Source organism: Scyliorhinus torazame, chromosome 10, assembly GCF_047496885.1.
Source record: "Scyliorhinus torazame isolate Kashiwa2021f chromosome 10, sScyTor2.1, whole genome shotgun sequence".
NCBI classification, from domain to species: Eukaryota; Metazoa; Chordata; class Chondrichthyes; order Carcharhiniformes; family Scyliorhinidae; genus Scyliorhinus; species Scyliorhinus torazame.
Window position 1 is genome coordinate 208,448,347 of NC_092716.1, and position 15,789 is coordinate 208,464,135.

Below are 15,789 nucleotides of genomic sequence, written 5' to 3' on the forward strand. Positions count from 1 at the left end.
CTCAGCCGTCAGGGGAAAAGTGGTGGTTTGAATAAGTGGGTGGGCTTTATCCGCATAGTTGGGGACCCACTGAGCGTAGTAGGAGAACAGCCCAGGCATCATTTGAGGGCCTTGAAGCTGTGGGGACGGGGGAGTTCCATGAGGGGACACATATGGTTGGGGTCGGGCCCTAGGACTCCGTTCTCCATGACGTAGCCGAGGATGGCCAGTAGGGTAGTGCGGAAAACGCACTTCTCTTTGTTATATATGAGGCTGAGGGATTGGGCGGCCTGGAGGAACCTCTGAAGGTTGGCGTCATGGTCCTGCTGATCATGGCCGCAGATGGTAACATTGTCCAAGTACGGGTATGTAGCCCGCAAACCGTACTGGTCCACCATTCGGTCCATCGGTCTTTGAAAGACCGAGACCCCGTTAGTGACTCCGAAGGCGATCCTGAGGAAGTGGAAGAGTCGGCTGGCTGCTTCGAAGGCAGTGTAGTGGCACTCTTCCGGGCGGATTGGGAGCTGGTGGTAGGCAGACTTCAGATCAACCGTTGAGAACACACGGTATTGTGCGATCTGGTTGACCATCTCCACTATGTGGGGGAGGGGGTACGCATCCAGTTGCGTGAACAGGTTAATGGTCTGGCTGTAGTCCACAACCATCTGGTTCTTTTCCCCGGTCCGGATGACCACCACTTGCGCTCTCCAGGGGCTGTTGCTGGCCTCGATGATCTCTTCACTCAACAGTCGCTGGACCTCCGACTTGATAAATGTCATGTCTAGGGAACATGTCTAGTCATGCCTGCTCCTGATGGTGATGGGCTTACAGTCGGGAGTGAGATTCGCAAAGAGCGAGGGGGGTGGGGGGGTGGAGAGAGACCTTGAGGGTCGCGAGGCTGCATACCGTGAGGGGGGGCAAGGGTCCGCCGAACTGTAGGGTCAGGCTTCGGTGACTACATTGGAAGTCTAATCCAAGCAATAGGGGGGCGCAGAGGTGAGGGAAGACGTACAGCTTAAAACGAGCGTACTCTTTGTCCTGCATCGCGAGATTGGCGATACAGTACCCCCGGATCTGAAACGAATGGGAACCGGAGGCAAGGGAGATTGTTTGGGATGCGGGGTAGATGTGGAGGGAGCAGCGCCTTACCGTGTCGGGGTGGATGAAGTTCTCCGTGCTCCCGGAGTCGAAAAGACTCGTGCCCGTTGACCCGGACGACCATCACGGAGTTTTTCAGGTGCTTTGGCTGCGGCTGGTCAAGGGTGACTGCGCCAAGCTGCAGGTAGCCTGTGTGGTCGGCAGAATCACAAGATGGCGGTCCCCATGAGTTGCACGTGTCTGGCTGGGGCAAGGATGGCAACCAAGATGACCGACCCCATCGGTCGGTGCCGGAGCAGGCGGCCAAGATGGCGGCCCCCACAAGTCGTACGTGTCGGCCGGTGTTGGAGCCGGCGGCCAAGATGGCGGCCCCCACGGGGTCGCATGAGGCTGATGACGCGTCTGAAGGAGGCGTTCCAGGCAGGCACGAAGCCACATTGCGGGGTCTGCGGGCCTGCGAATCCATGGGTCCGGCCTGGTGAGTTTACGATTTCTGGGCCTTAGGTTGGCCCAGAGAGACTCGAGCGAAGTGTCCCTTTTCCCCACCTTTGTTGCTGCACATCGCTGTGCGGGCTGGGAAACGCTGCCGGGGGTGTTGACCCTGGCCGCAGAAGTAACACTGCGGTTACCCGGGCTGGGCTGGCAGGCGCGCGGCACAGGCCTGTGATGTAGTCGGGTCCGACGGGGACCGCGACGATGGTGTCCACAAGGGGTTCGCCGGGCCCGCGGGGAATGCACTGAGGCTCTGGTAGGCCACCTCTAATGAGGTGGCTAGCTTTACCGTGTCCCGCTTTCCAGCAGGCGCTGCCTGATGTAGTTCGATCGGACCCCATCCAGGTACGTGTCCCGGTTCTGTAGGTTCATGTGTTTCTCCGCCGTCACATCCCGATAGCTGCAGTTCCTCGCGAGTAGAGTCAGGGTTTCCAGGCAATCGTCCAGCGATTCCCCGGCGCGTTGATGGCGAGCAGTGAGGAGGTGTCGGGCAAACACCTCGTTTACGGGCTTCACGAAATGTGCCTTGAGGGTTGCGACCGCCGCCTCGTACGTGGCAGCTTTCTCGATCATCACGCAGATTCGATGGCTCACCCGAGCGTGGAGGAGTCACGGCTTGAGGGTTTCCGTGGGAGGCTTTGTGGAGGAGTCGAGGTAGGCCTTGAAGCAGCGAAGCCAATGTTCGAAGATCTCCTTGGCCTCTGACGTGCGCGCGACGAGTTCGAGCTTATCTGGCTTTAGAGCGGCTTCCATGGTGCTGTCGATGGTTAATAAATTGTTATACCATCAATTCACTGTGAGACCGTGAGAGTGAGTGAACATTAGGCTTTATTAACCATGAACTCGCCTGCCAGAGTCGGCTGTACAAATGAGTGACACCCACAGGTGGCCGGCCTATATATGGCCCCGTTAAGGGCGGAGCCAGAGGCGGAGCCCACCAGGGTTCCAGTACAGTACCTGGAAGTAGCTCGTATCACCACTTCCAGGTCATAGGTCACAATAGGTCACATCATTGGACAGGCAGCTCATGCATTAGGTGAATACATTCACCACAATTGTATTATTCTTGTGTCTCATTCTTTGGGTTGCTGTCAGCCACGATTTGAATCGGTAACCTTTGTCCTCAAGCAGCAAAGAACAATGCTGCACAGGAACAGACCCCTCAACCCTCCAAGTCTGTGCCGATCATGATGCCTATCTAAACTAAAACCTTTTGCACTTCCGGGATCTGTATCCATCTTTTTCCCTCCTATTCATGTATGCAGTCTGTAAATCTGCTCCGGGGTACAAAGTGTTTAGGATGGTTGGACTGCATGCAGAATGAAAGGATCATGGTAGCTGCCCAGGAATAATGTGCATACAGATCTTTTCATGGTCACACACCTTCTGCACATTGATGTGACTCCTGGGTAATCTGACTGAGTTTTAATTGCTACATGTGTGCGGCAGATTATTTCCTGTACCTGTGGGAAGCCAACCAGAGCCACAACCTGAACACTCACTCATTCTGTCTGGCATTATTGTGGGTGAAGTTGATATAATTGCAGGCCTTGGAGAGGAAGCAACAGTCACCTACCTTATGTAATCAGGGGCGAGATTCTCCAACCCCCCGCCGGGTCGGAGAATCGCCGGGGGCTGGCGTGAATCCCGCCCCCGCTGGTTGCCGAATTCTCTGGCACCGGATATTCGGCGGGGGCGGGAATTGCGCCGCGCCGGTTGGTGGGCCCCCCCCCCGCGATTCTCCTGAAACGAATGGGAAGTCCCACCGCTAAATTGCCTGTCCCGCCGGCGTAGATTAAACTACCTACCTTACCGGTGGGACAAGGCGGCGCGGGCGGGCTCCGGGGATCTGGCCCCACCGATCCGCGGGCGGCCCTGTGCCGTGGGGGAACTCTTTCCCTTCCGCCTCCGCCACGGTCTCCACCATGGCAGAGGCGGAAGAGACTCCCTCCAATGCGCATGCGCGGGAATGCCGTCAGCGGCCGCTAACGCTCCCGCGCATGCGCCGCCCGGAGTTGTCATTTCCGCGCCAGCTGGCGGGGCACCAAAGGCCTTTTCCGCCAGCTGGCGGGGCAGAAATTCGTCCGACGAGGGCCTAGCCCCTTAAGGTTGGGGCACGGCCCCGAAAGATGCGGAGCATTCCGCACCTTTGGGGCGGCGCGATGCCCGACTGATTTGCGCCGTTTTGGGCGGCAGTCGGCGGACATCGCGCCGTTTCCGGAGAATTTCGCCCCATGTGTTGGTGACTGCGAGATCCGGCCAATCTCTCTAATGAGCCCTGGAAACACCCAGGGGCCGAAGTTGAGGGCAGTGCTGACTTTGACAGCTTCCGGGTTCAGGTGGCAGCAGGTATTTTTCCAGCAGGCTGCAAATTAAGCAACAGCCTGAAACTCCTGAGACAGTGTCCCAACAACTTGAGCAACCTCGGGCGGGATTCTCTGTCGGTCGACTCCGGAATTGGGAAATAAAATTGGGCAGAGAATCGCATGTCATTCGGGCGCCTGACGGAATGCCATGCTCCGGTGCCTCGACAGTGGTGTAAATGCATTCCACACCGCTCGCACAGTAAAATCCATTGGCATATCTTTAACCGGCCTGTCCCGGTATTCTCTGCTGCTCCTGCGATACTCCACCTCGGCCAAGAGGAATTACCAATGGCACGGTTCACTTGTGGTTTTAAAAATCAGGAAACATGCGCAATGGCGGCTGAGGGAGGGAGCTGAAGTAGGTCATGTTCCAGAGAGGCGACCGTGGGCTGCCGGTCCTGCTGCTGGCAGGACTGGGGAGAGTAGCGGGGGACGACCAGGGGATGAACCATGGGGTCAGGGTAACCCCCGAGACCGGGGTGTCCAGGCATGGACCGCCATTGCTGCGGCATGCAAGGCAGCTATTCTAATAATAATAATAATCTTTATTAGCGTCACAAGTAGGCTTACATTAACACTGCAATGATGTTACTGTGAGAATCCCCTAGTCGCCACATTTGGGCGCCTGCTCGGGTACACAGAGGGAGAATTCAGAATGTCCAAATTACCTAACAGCACGTCTTTCGGGACTTGTGGGAGGAAACCGGAGCACCCGGAGGAAACCCACGCAGACACATGGGGGAACGTGCAGATTCTGCACAGACAGTAACGCAAACCGGGAATCGAACCCGGGTCCCTGGTGTTGTGAAGCAACAGTGCTAACCACTGTGCTACCGTGCTGCCCTGGAAACATCCAGGGCCAAAGTTGAGAGCAGTGCTGACTTTGACAGCTTCCAACTCCCATGACCATATGGCTGCACCCACCCTCCCCCTCGCACCCCCAATCCCTCCCTCTACCGCCACCCCACCAACCCCCCCCCCCCCCCCCCACCCACTCATAACTAAGCACCAGCTGGCATCAGCGCATCATGTGGCGCACCCAAGGGGAGCACCCAAGGTAGCCCCTACAGGAGGATGCTGAATGGGGGCCTACCACTGGCATGGATAGCGCCAGCCACCGGTAGGGACCGATGCCAGGGGCAGAGGCCCCTGTGGTACTGGACACCAACAGGGTCAGGGGTGAGGTGTGGAGGGCAGAGTGCCAGTGGAATGTCTGGGGCTAGCTGTGGGGATGGGGGAGGAGGGAGGGGGGAAAGAGGCGTATGAGGGCAAGGGCTACAGTGCAGCCGGGTCGACCATGTAACCCGCTGGACATGGAAGTACGCACCATGCTAACATGTCTGCCTTTTACCCCCTACAGACAATCGATTTCGGAATCCAGCCAGAAATGGTTGACATCTACCTTGCCACCGCTGCCATGGGGGGTGCTCTGAGGCTGTACACGCAGGAGCTGCTCAGGGAGGGCCATGCAGCAGCGGAGCTTGCCTCAGAGGAACAGGAGCCAGCCAGTGAGGATGGAGAGCCAGCGGCACAGCAGGCACGCTCCTGGTGACCGTCAAGGTGATGGTCGCCCTGAACGTTTTCAACATGGGGTCCTTCCAGGCGCTAAGTGTGAACCTGTCAGGTATCTCACCCTATATCCCAGTCGCCACAATATATCAACTTCAATGTGAACCGAGCCCACCAGGATGCCCAGGCAGCGGGCTTCACTGCCATTTCCGGGGTGCCCCAGGTTCAGGGAGTGATCAACTGGATGTATGACCCCCTCGGAGCATCGGTGCATGAATAGGATGGCCTTCAGAAACCAAAAGGGTTACTACTCCATGAATGTGCAGCTGGTATATGACCACAAGGTGCACATCATGCACGTCTGCGCCCAATACCCGGGCAGAGTGCGCAACGCCTTCATCCTGGCACACTCGACTGTTCCCAGCACCATCAAATCACACCCCCAGGTGAGGGGTTGGCTCCTGGGTGACAGGGGTCATTCGCTGCAGCTGTGGCTGATGACGCCTATCTGGAGGCCACAGACCAACGTGGAGACCTGCTACAATGACGCGCATGCCGCAACCAGGGCCATGATTGGGCAGTGCATTGGCATCCTGAAGATGCCTGGATCGCTGGACCCTGGACGGATGCTAGGAGAGTCTCCCACACCATGGTGGCCAGCTGCATCCTTCACAACATTGCGCAGCAGAGGGGCCACATACTGGAGAAGCGGGATGGACGCCAGGCCTCATCTGACGAGGAGGATGTGGGGGAAGGCCAGGAAAGACAGGCATGGGACTCAGGCAGGCACAGGAGGCCGTGTAACATGTATGCCATGATACTCTAATTGCCTCCAGGTTCACCCACTAGGGGCCTGGCCGGCGGTGGCATGAACATCCCATGCCACCCTCACAACCCCTCCACCCCAGCTGACCACCCCTCCCATGTCCAGCTTCCCTGCACCCCACCCCACCCCCTCCCCTGCAACCCACTCCATGATTCCTACGTGTCTCACTATGGGGTGTGGCCTGGGTTGGCAGCAACAGGGATCTGGTCCATGGGATGGAGGATGATGACAACCCGCTCTGGTGCTCTGCATCGTATGACAACGTCTGACTCCTGCCCACAGTAGCACTTTCAAACGTCCACCTCGGTGATCCCTGCAGGTGAGCTGGCCATTCCATCTCACTGTCCCACCGAACCCTTGAGGTGGGGATGTGGGGGATGGGGTGGGGGACGACAAAGCACCGGGTCAGGTTGGAACATTTGTGAACAGGTGTTTATTGTGAACAGTGAACATGTTTCTACAGGTTTGTGATCTAGCCCCAAATGCTATCCTGTGTGCTGTAGCCATGCCAACTTAACTGATGTCGTCCATCTTTCTGCCTTTACATGCCCTAACATTACGTCTACGTGGACGCTCAGGTGGTACATCAGGGGTGGAGGCGGCCTGCTGCAATTCCCGACCTGTGACCTGATCTCCTTTGCTGGCATCCAGTGGAGAAACTGGGCCTGGACGGGCCTGACAGTCTCTCGGGTGTCCCAGGTGTCGTGTTGCCACCTTGTTCTGCCTGCTGCCCATCGGGGATGTTAGGAATCAGAGACGGGGGAGGGGGGTGGTGGAGTCTGAGGAGCTGTGGTGTTTCAGCACATCTCCCGATGGGGGTCACCGGCACGCCCAATCACCTCCTTCTCCTTCGGATTGCCGGATGGCTACCAGGCTATTCCATGGGTTGGGGTTGCAGCCAAAGTGAGCTCCGGAGGCTCCCCGCCATCTGCCGCTGCCAGTCCTGGAGACCCACTTCCTTCTCGACCAGGGTCTCAATGCTCGTGGCCATGAAGCACAGGGACTAGGCCACCTCCCTCTGGGACTGTGCCACATTCCCCTGTCACTGGTTCAGATCAGCCAGTGCCTGGGCAATGCCGTCAACGCCCACAGCCATGACCCATTGTGACTGGGCCAAGCTTTGGAGTACTGTTGCAATGTCTAGGTGGCTCTGGTACATAGCTGCCTGTGACAGGGCCGCTCTGTGATGTGCCTCAGCCACCGCCTGCAGAGTGCCCCAGGCCCTGGACATCCTGACCCATGGCTGATACCTTTGCCCCAAGGCCTCCACCACGGACGCCACGCATGAAGTGTTGGCCTGGGTGGGCGGCATGGTCGGCACTGCCTCCTGCCCCTGCAGGTGGTTGGTCTCCTCCAACTGCATCTGCAGGTGTGGATGTTTGCTGACAAACTCTCATGTAGTCCTCAGCGCTGTGTCTGCATCTCCAACAGCAATGGGGCCGCCCATTCCAGAAGTCCGAGAACTCTCTGGACAGCAGCTAGTCCCTGGGGTGGGACTGCCCTCCGACAATCGGGCCCCTTGGGGGTTCCTACCTCCAACTGATGTACTACTGCACATGTGTGGTGTGCTCCAGATAATGCCCCAAGGGCCCCTTCACTATAATGCCCAACTGAGGTGAGTGTCTCTGGGATGGTGGAGGGTGTTGGAGACAGCTCTGACTGAAATTTGGTGTTGTTCCCAGACTGGTGCTCCGGGGTGTCACAGACTGGCATTTGCGGGCTCATAGAAACATAAGAAATATAGAAAATAGAAGCAGGAGGAGGCCATTCGGCACTTCGAGCCTGCTCCGGCATTTATTATGATCATGGCTGATCATCCACACTAATCCCTTTCCTCCCTTCCTTTGATCCCTTTTGCCCTAAGTGCTACATCTAACTGCTTCTTGAAAACATGCAATGTTTTGGCTTCAGCTGCTTCCTGTGGTGACAAATTCCACAGGCCGACTACTCTCTGGGTGAAGACATTTCTCCTCATCTCTGTCCATATCCTCAGACTGTGACCCCTGGTTCTGGACACACCCACTATCGGGAACATCCTTCCTGCATCTACCCTGTCTAGTCCTGTTAGAATTTTACAGGTTTCTATGAGATAAGAACATAATGACCAGGAGTAGGCCATTTGGCCCCTCAAGCCTGCTCCGCCATTCAATAAGATCATAGAACATATAGATCATCGAACATTACAGCGCAGTACAGGCCCTTCGGCCCTCGATGTTGCGCCGACCTGTGAAACCACTTTAAAGCCCATCTACACTATTCCCTTATCGTCCATATGTCTATCCAATGACCATTTGAATGTCCTTAGTGTTGGTGAGTCCACGACTGTTGCAGGCAGTATCTTTTTGTGGATTCAGCTCCACTTACCTGCCTGCTCACCATAACCCTTAATTCCTTTAATGTTCAAAAATCTATCTATCTTTGCCTTAAAAACATTTAACTAGGCAGCCTCAACTGCTTCACTGGGCAGGGAATTCCACAGATTCATACCTCATTCTTCTGAACTCCAACGAATACAATCCTAACTGATTCAATCTCTCCTCATTTGTTAGTTTCACCATCCCAGGAATCAGTCAGGTAAACCTCCGCTGCACTCCTTCTAGGGCAAGAACATCCTTCCTCAGGTAAGGAGACTGAAATTTCACACAATATTCCAGGTGTGGCCTCACCAAGGCCCTGCATAATTGTAGCAAGACATCCCTGCTCCTGTACTCAAATCGCCTCGCTATGAAGGCCAACTTACCATTTGCCTTCTTTACCGCCTGCTGTACCTGCATGCTTACCCTCAATGACTGGTGCACAAGGACATGCAGGTCTCGGTGCACATACCCCTCTCCTGATTTACGACCATTCAGATAATAGTCTGCCTTCTCGTTTTTGCTACCAAAGTGGATAACCTAACATTTCTCCAAATTATACTGCATCTACCATTCATTTGCCCACTCACTCAACTTGTCCAAATCACACTGAGGGATCTCTGCATCCTCCTCACAACTAACCCACACAACTTGGTATCATCTGAAAATTTGGAGATATTACATTTTGTTCTTTCATCTTACTTACACAGCAACTTCATTGAAGCCTACTTGTGACAATAAGCGATTATTATTATTATATTGTGAATAGCTGGGGTCCTAGCACTGATCCCTACGGCATCCCACTAGTCGCTGCCTGCCAATTTGAAAAAGACCCGTTAATTCCTACTCTTTGTTTCCTGTTTTCTATCCATCTCAATAAACTGCCCTTAACCCTCTGCACTTTAATTTTACACACTACTCTCCTGTGCTGGACTTTGTCAAAAGCCCCTGAAAGTTCAAATATATCACATCCACTGGCTCCCCATCATCACTTCCACAAGTTACATCCTCGAAGAATTCCAATAGGTTTGTCAAGCATGATTTCCCCGTCATATGTCCATGCTGACTTGTCCGATTCTGCCACTATTTTTGAAGTGTTCTGCTATAAAATCTTTGATGATGGATTCCAGAATTTTCCCCACTACTGACGTCAGGCTTACTGGTCTATAATTCTCTTTTTTCTCTCTACTCCCTTTTTAAATAGTTGAGTTACATTAGCTACCCTCCAATTTACAGGAACTGTTCCAGAGTCTATCGAATCCTGGAAGATGACCACCAATGCATCCTCTATTTCTAGAGTCACTTCCTTTAGTACTCTGGCATGTAGATTCTCAGGCCCTGGGGATTTATCAGCTTTCACTTCCATCAATTTCCCCAACACCATTTCTCGACTAATATTGCTCTTGTGCAGTTGCTCCCTCTCATTAAACCTTGCGTTCCCCAACATTTCTGGTATCTGATTTGTATCCTCATTTGTGAAGAAACTGTTACAGTCAATTTTTATGTTCCCTGCAAGCTTACTTTCATATTCTATTTTCCCCTTTTTATTATTAATCAATCCCTTTGTCCTCCTTTGCTGAATTCCAAACTACTCCCAATCCTCAGGTCTGTTGTTTTTCTTGGCCAATTTGTATGCTTCTTCCTTGGACTGAATACTATCTCATGTTGCTGTCCTGTGCCACCTCGTTGCTCAAGGATTGTGGCTAGGGGTGTGGGACACCAGAAGGGCCCGCCTCATCGCCAGGTGATCCCGTAAGACATGATGTATGGTTGGATTGCGGATTGGTCTGTTGGAGGAGTAGTGTGAGGGTGGTTGGGGAGGTAAGATGGTGGGATGGAGGTGGTGGGCTGGTGTGGGGGATATGCCCTGCATGCCATAGGGACACCGCAACTAAGCTGGGGCTCACTTGGGTACCTGATGCTGACCAAATCGGCGACTGCCCTCTCTCTGGGCCCACAGAGCCGGTCCAGTGCCCGATGTTCTGCGACCATGAGAGGCCGTAGGTCCGGCGGGCCCACTCCAGTTCTTCTCTCTCTGTGGTTGTGCGCCATCTTCTTCCAGGGTTATGGGGGGGGGGGGGGGGGCAGAAAATGCTTAGTGTTCGGCAGTTGGACGCGGGTAGCACAGGGGTGGGCAGGTGGTGGCCTTTGTGAACAGGGCACCCAGCCAGGGCGGACAGTATGGGAGTTGGCATGTGGTGTGAGCACCTGCTGGCGGATTGTGTTTAGTCACCCTCCGGGTGAGAGGGTGGAGGGTTACAGGTGTGTGGGATGGGGATTGGTGCCAGGGCATGGTGCTGGCTCTCATGCTGTCCACCCTGAGGAGGTCATGCAACTTTTTCTGGCATTGCTGGCTGGTCCTGGCGGTGGGGTCCACGGCGTTCATGGCCTATGCCACCTGCACCCTAGGTCTGGTGTACACCTGCGGGTGGCAGCCTCCTTCTCACCCCGGGGAACAGGGTGCCCTGCCTCTCCTCCACACATCCAGCAGTGTTTCGGGCTCCGCATCTGCAAAACAGGGTAACACTCTTCGGGCTGCCACCTTGTTGGCTGGAATGTGTGTGGGATGTGGAGTACTCTAATGTGGCTGCAGCTTGTCAGCCTCGAGTGCCAATCCCGAACCCGGCAATTCGGACACCGTTTTTCATTGAATTGCTCTAGTTCCTGTTATGGGCCAGGGTTTAGAGCGCCCCAAAGTGTATCATGGAGTTCACCTGACCCACAACATTGAATAGATTGTGGTATGGGGAGCACATGGCCCTACTCTGCAGGTGTGATGCAAAAGAAATCTACAGTGCTTTTAAATTAAAACACTGTTTATTTATGAAACCAGTTAACACTTTATTTATGAAACCAGTTAACACTTTATAAACCCACAGTAAACATCTTAACAACTATCAACACCAATAAATTCCCCAACAAATACAGTACTCTCTAAGTAACTCTTAATCTTTCCTTGCAACATCCATAAGACAAAAAGAACCCTCTTTACAGAAAGACATCAGGTTTAACTTCACTACTGAGAACAGTTACCACGTTGAAATCATCAAATGAACATTCATAAGCTTGCAGAGATTCATTCACATCTTGCTGTGATTGCAGCTTTGCCAAATCTAAAACGAAACTAAACACATCCTGTAGCTGCAAGCCCAAAGTGAAAGTAAAAGCAGACAGACAGTCCAGCTCCACCCACACTCTGACATCACTGAAAAACACCCATTTCTTAAAGGTACATCCACTACAGATATGTTTATAAACACCCATTTCTTAAAGGTACACTCACATGACATTCCACATGGCACCGGCACTACCCCATTAACGGATCCTGAATTTTTCTGGGACCAGCGCCGCTTCCATGGTCATAGAACACCACCAATTCAACCTGGAGTCAGCACTTAGTCTCTGAAACAGAGAAACCCGCCCCTTATCTTTTGTCTGTAAATCCTATGAGCCAGGTATGGCCTCCAGTGAGCTGCACCTCTCAGCTGATCTTCCCTTTGCTGTGGAGCTCTAGATCTGTGAGCAGCAGCCTGTTGCTGGGGTTGGTCCTATTGCTGCTGATGATCCTCTTGGCCCTCATCTGAGATCCAGTGACACAGTATTTTACAATCGGTCCTGTTAGATCAGTGCTCCTAAGAACAGATCAGACTCACTGAAGCTCCAGAGTGCAGCTGACACTGCCAAAGTGTGAAAGATAACCTCACCACACAAGTCTGTGAATAAACTCTTGGACAGAAGCAGGTAAGAAAGTGGTGTGAGTAGTCAGTATTTATATAATAATTATTATTATTGGCATATTCCCTTATCATTGCTTCAGCCCCCTTTACTGCCACTTTTGTATTGCCTTGCACACTCCTATATGCACACTCCATGGCCCATAGAAAGCCCTCCCAAGAGCAATGGCTGCCCCATGGCTCTGACACCATCGCTAAAAGGTTCACCCCCTTGATTGCCAGAGCCTCCCTCATCCTGGCATATTAACAAACATCTTACCTGGCTTTCGAGGGCATCTCAGGAATGGTAGTGCCTTCTTCTTTCTGAAGCTTCAACAATGGTCACCTCTGTTAGTGGTGTGGCCAAGCTGGGGTCCTCTGACTGTACTGGAAGCTCTCAGACACCAAACGCCACCTCAGTTGTACGGTGGTCCCAGCAGTGGCCTCTTCCAAATGGTTGTTGATGTTAAAATTCCACCAGGCCCTGCCACAGCTGTCTCTAACACCCTCCAGAGACACTCACCTCGGTTGGACAGTTTAGTGAAGAGGCTCCGGAGACACTATGTGGTGCATCACACACATGCTCCGGTACAGCAAGTAGGAACTCCCAAAGGGGTGTATGGTCAGAGGGCGGGCTGATCCCAGGGACTAGCTGCCCCCCAGACAGGTTTTGAGCTTCTGGAACAGACAGTCCCATCTATAGTGGAGGTGCAGCCGCAGAGCCAGGGACTACATGAGGGGTTGTCGGCGACATCCTGCACTTGCAGGTGCAGTTGGAGGAGTCCAACCGCATGCAGGAGCAGGAGGTGGTGCCGGCCATGAATGTCACCCAGGCCAACACCCCATGGGTGGTGTCCATGGTGGAGGCATTGGGGACGAGGGTTTTGGCTATGGATCAGCATGTCCAAGGCCTGCGGCAATCTGTGCAGGTGGTGGCCATGGCACAGGACAGGGTTGCCCTCTCACAGGCAGCCATGTACCAGAGCCACCTGGACATTGCAGCGACGCTCCTGAGTGTGGCCCAGTCACAGCAGGCCATGGTTGAGCGTCACCGGCATTGCCCAGGCACTGGCTGAAGTGGCACAGACACAGAGGGAGGTGGCCTAGTCCCAGAGGAAGATTACGCAGTCACTGGCTGATGTGGCACAGACCCAGAAGATGGTGGCACAGTCAATGGGTGATGTGGCAGAGTGCCAGATGGAAGTGGTCCACCTCCTGCGCTCCATGGCCAAGAACATGCAGACCCTGGCCGAGACAAGAGTGTGCCTCCAGGACTGATAGCACCAGTATGTGGGGGAATGGCCAGCTCGCATACAGGGGTTACCCAGGAAAATCGTGGAAAGTGCTACTGTTGACAGGAGTCAGATGTTGTCGGATGATGCGGCGCACTAGAGCGGCTTGTCATCGCCCTCCATCCCATGGACCAGATCCGTTGTTGCTGCCAACCCAGGGTCCACATCCCATAGTGCAGCATGTATCACAGAGGGGGTTGCAGGTGGGAGGGTGGCCGGGGATGGGTGCGGGATGCGGTGTTCATGCCCCTGGCCAGAGCCACCCGCCCCAGTCGGTGAACCTGGATGCAATTAGAGCGTCGTGCACGTTGTACAGTCACCCGTGCCTGCCCGGACCCCATGTCCTGCCCATCCTCGCCCTCCTCCACATCCTCCTCATCGGCCGAGACCTGGCATGTCACCCCTCTGCTGCGCGTTGTTGTGGAGGACTCAGCAGGCCGCCACGATGCGGACGACGCTCCCAGAGCTGTACTAAAGGGGCCCTCCAGAACGGTCCAGGCACCTGAACCATATCTTCAGGAGGCAGAAGCGGCGCTCGATTACGTTCCTAGTCGCGAAATGTATGTCGTTGTTGCGGGTCTCCGTGTCAGTCTGTGGTCTCCAGATAGGCGTCATCAGCCACGACAGCAGCAGATAACCCATGTTACTCAAGAGCCAACCCCTCAGCTGGGGGTGCGCTTCGAAGAAGCCGGGAACTGTCGGGTATGCCAAGATGAAGGCTTAGTGCACACTGCCCGGGTATCGGGCACAGACGTGCATGATGCGCATATGGGCACACACCAGCTGCATGTTTCTCGAGTCGAACCCTATTCGGTTTGTGTCGATCAGCATGTCATCTGCAGGTGCTCGCAGGGTGACCTGCATCCCAATCATCCCCTGGACCCGGGGCATCTTATCGACGGTGGCGAACCCCGCTGCCCACGCATCCTGGTGGGCTCAGTCCACATTGAAGTGGATGTATTGTGCCTACTGGCCATATAGGGCACCCATGACGGCACGGATGCACCTGTGCACCGAGCTCCGAGAGATCCCGGACAGGTCCCCACTTGGCGTCTGGAAGGAGTCTGTGGCGTAAAAGTTCAGTGCAACCGTCACCTTGACAGCCACCTGGAGCAGATGTCCTCCCACATTCCCCGCGGTGCTAGGTATGCCATGATCCGGCAGATATGTCGCACTGTCCTCCTACTCAGCCAGAGTCTTCGGCAGCATGCCTCGCCCAGCAGTCCTTTGAATGACAGGTGGTGCCAGTACACCGAGGCCTCATGCGTGCCTTCTTTTCATCTCCACCTTCTTCTCGGCCTGTTGGGTGGCCGGCTCTCCATCCTCAGGCTGCCTCCTGTTCCTCTGGGGCAGGCTCTGCTGCTGCACACTCCGCTGATGCAGCTTCCTCCTTATTGAGCAGCTCCAACCCGTACAGCCGCAGTGCATCCCCCAGGGCTGCAGCAATTAGGAGGAAAGCCACCATTGCTGGTTGCATTCCAAAATCCATTGCCTACAGGGGTGTGAGGCCAACATATCAGCATGGTGCATACCCCCGTGCCCAACCAGGTCCAATGGGCTACACGGTGGCCCGAGTTGGCACTACGGACCCTGCACCCACATGTCACCCCCCTTCCCTATCCACTGGCCCTGTCGGTGCTTGGCACCGTGGGGGCTTCTGGCCCTGGTGCCCATCCCTGCTGCCATGGGTACCATCGGCTGGCACTGCCAATACCAGCAGTATGCTCTGTGGCCCATGTCCGGCACCCCCCCTGTAGGGGCTACTGTGGCCATTGCCCTTGGGTGGGCCACGTGATGCTCCACTGGTGGGTGGCGGCCAGTTTGGGGGTGGGTGGTATGGCGCAAGGTGGGAGGGCTGGGATTTGGGGCTGGAGGGGCGGGAGCTGGGGTGGTAGCATCCATACAGCCTGTCTCACTCTGCAGAACCAGGGGCCAAGGTGAGTGGTCAGTGGAGTACACAGCAAGATGGCTGCCTTGCAGCCCGCATCAATGGCAGTCCATGCTAGAATACCACCCCAGTCCAGTGGGGGGTCACGCTGGCCCCCAGGTCACCCTCCTCCTGACCCTGGCAGGCTCCCCCCACCCCAATCTGGCCAGTGACCAGCCCAGCAGCCCATTGTCGCGCCACTCCATGTCCTCTCTCTCCCTCATCAGCCACGG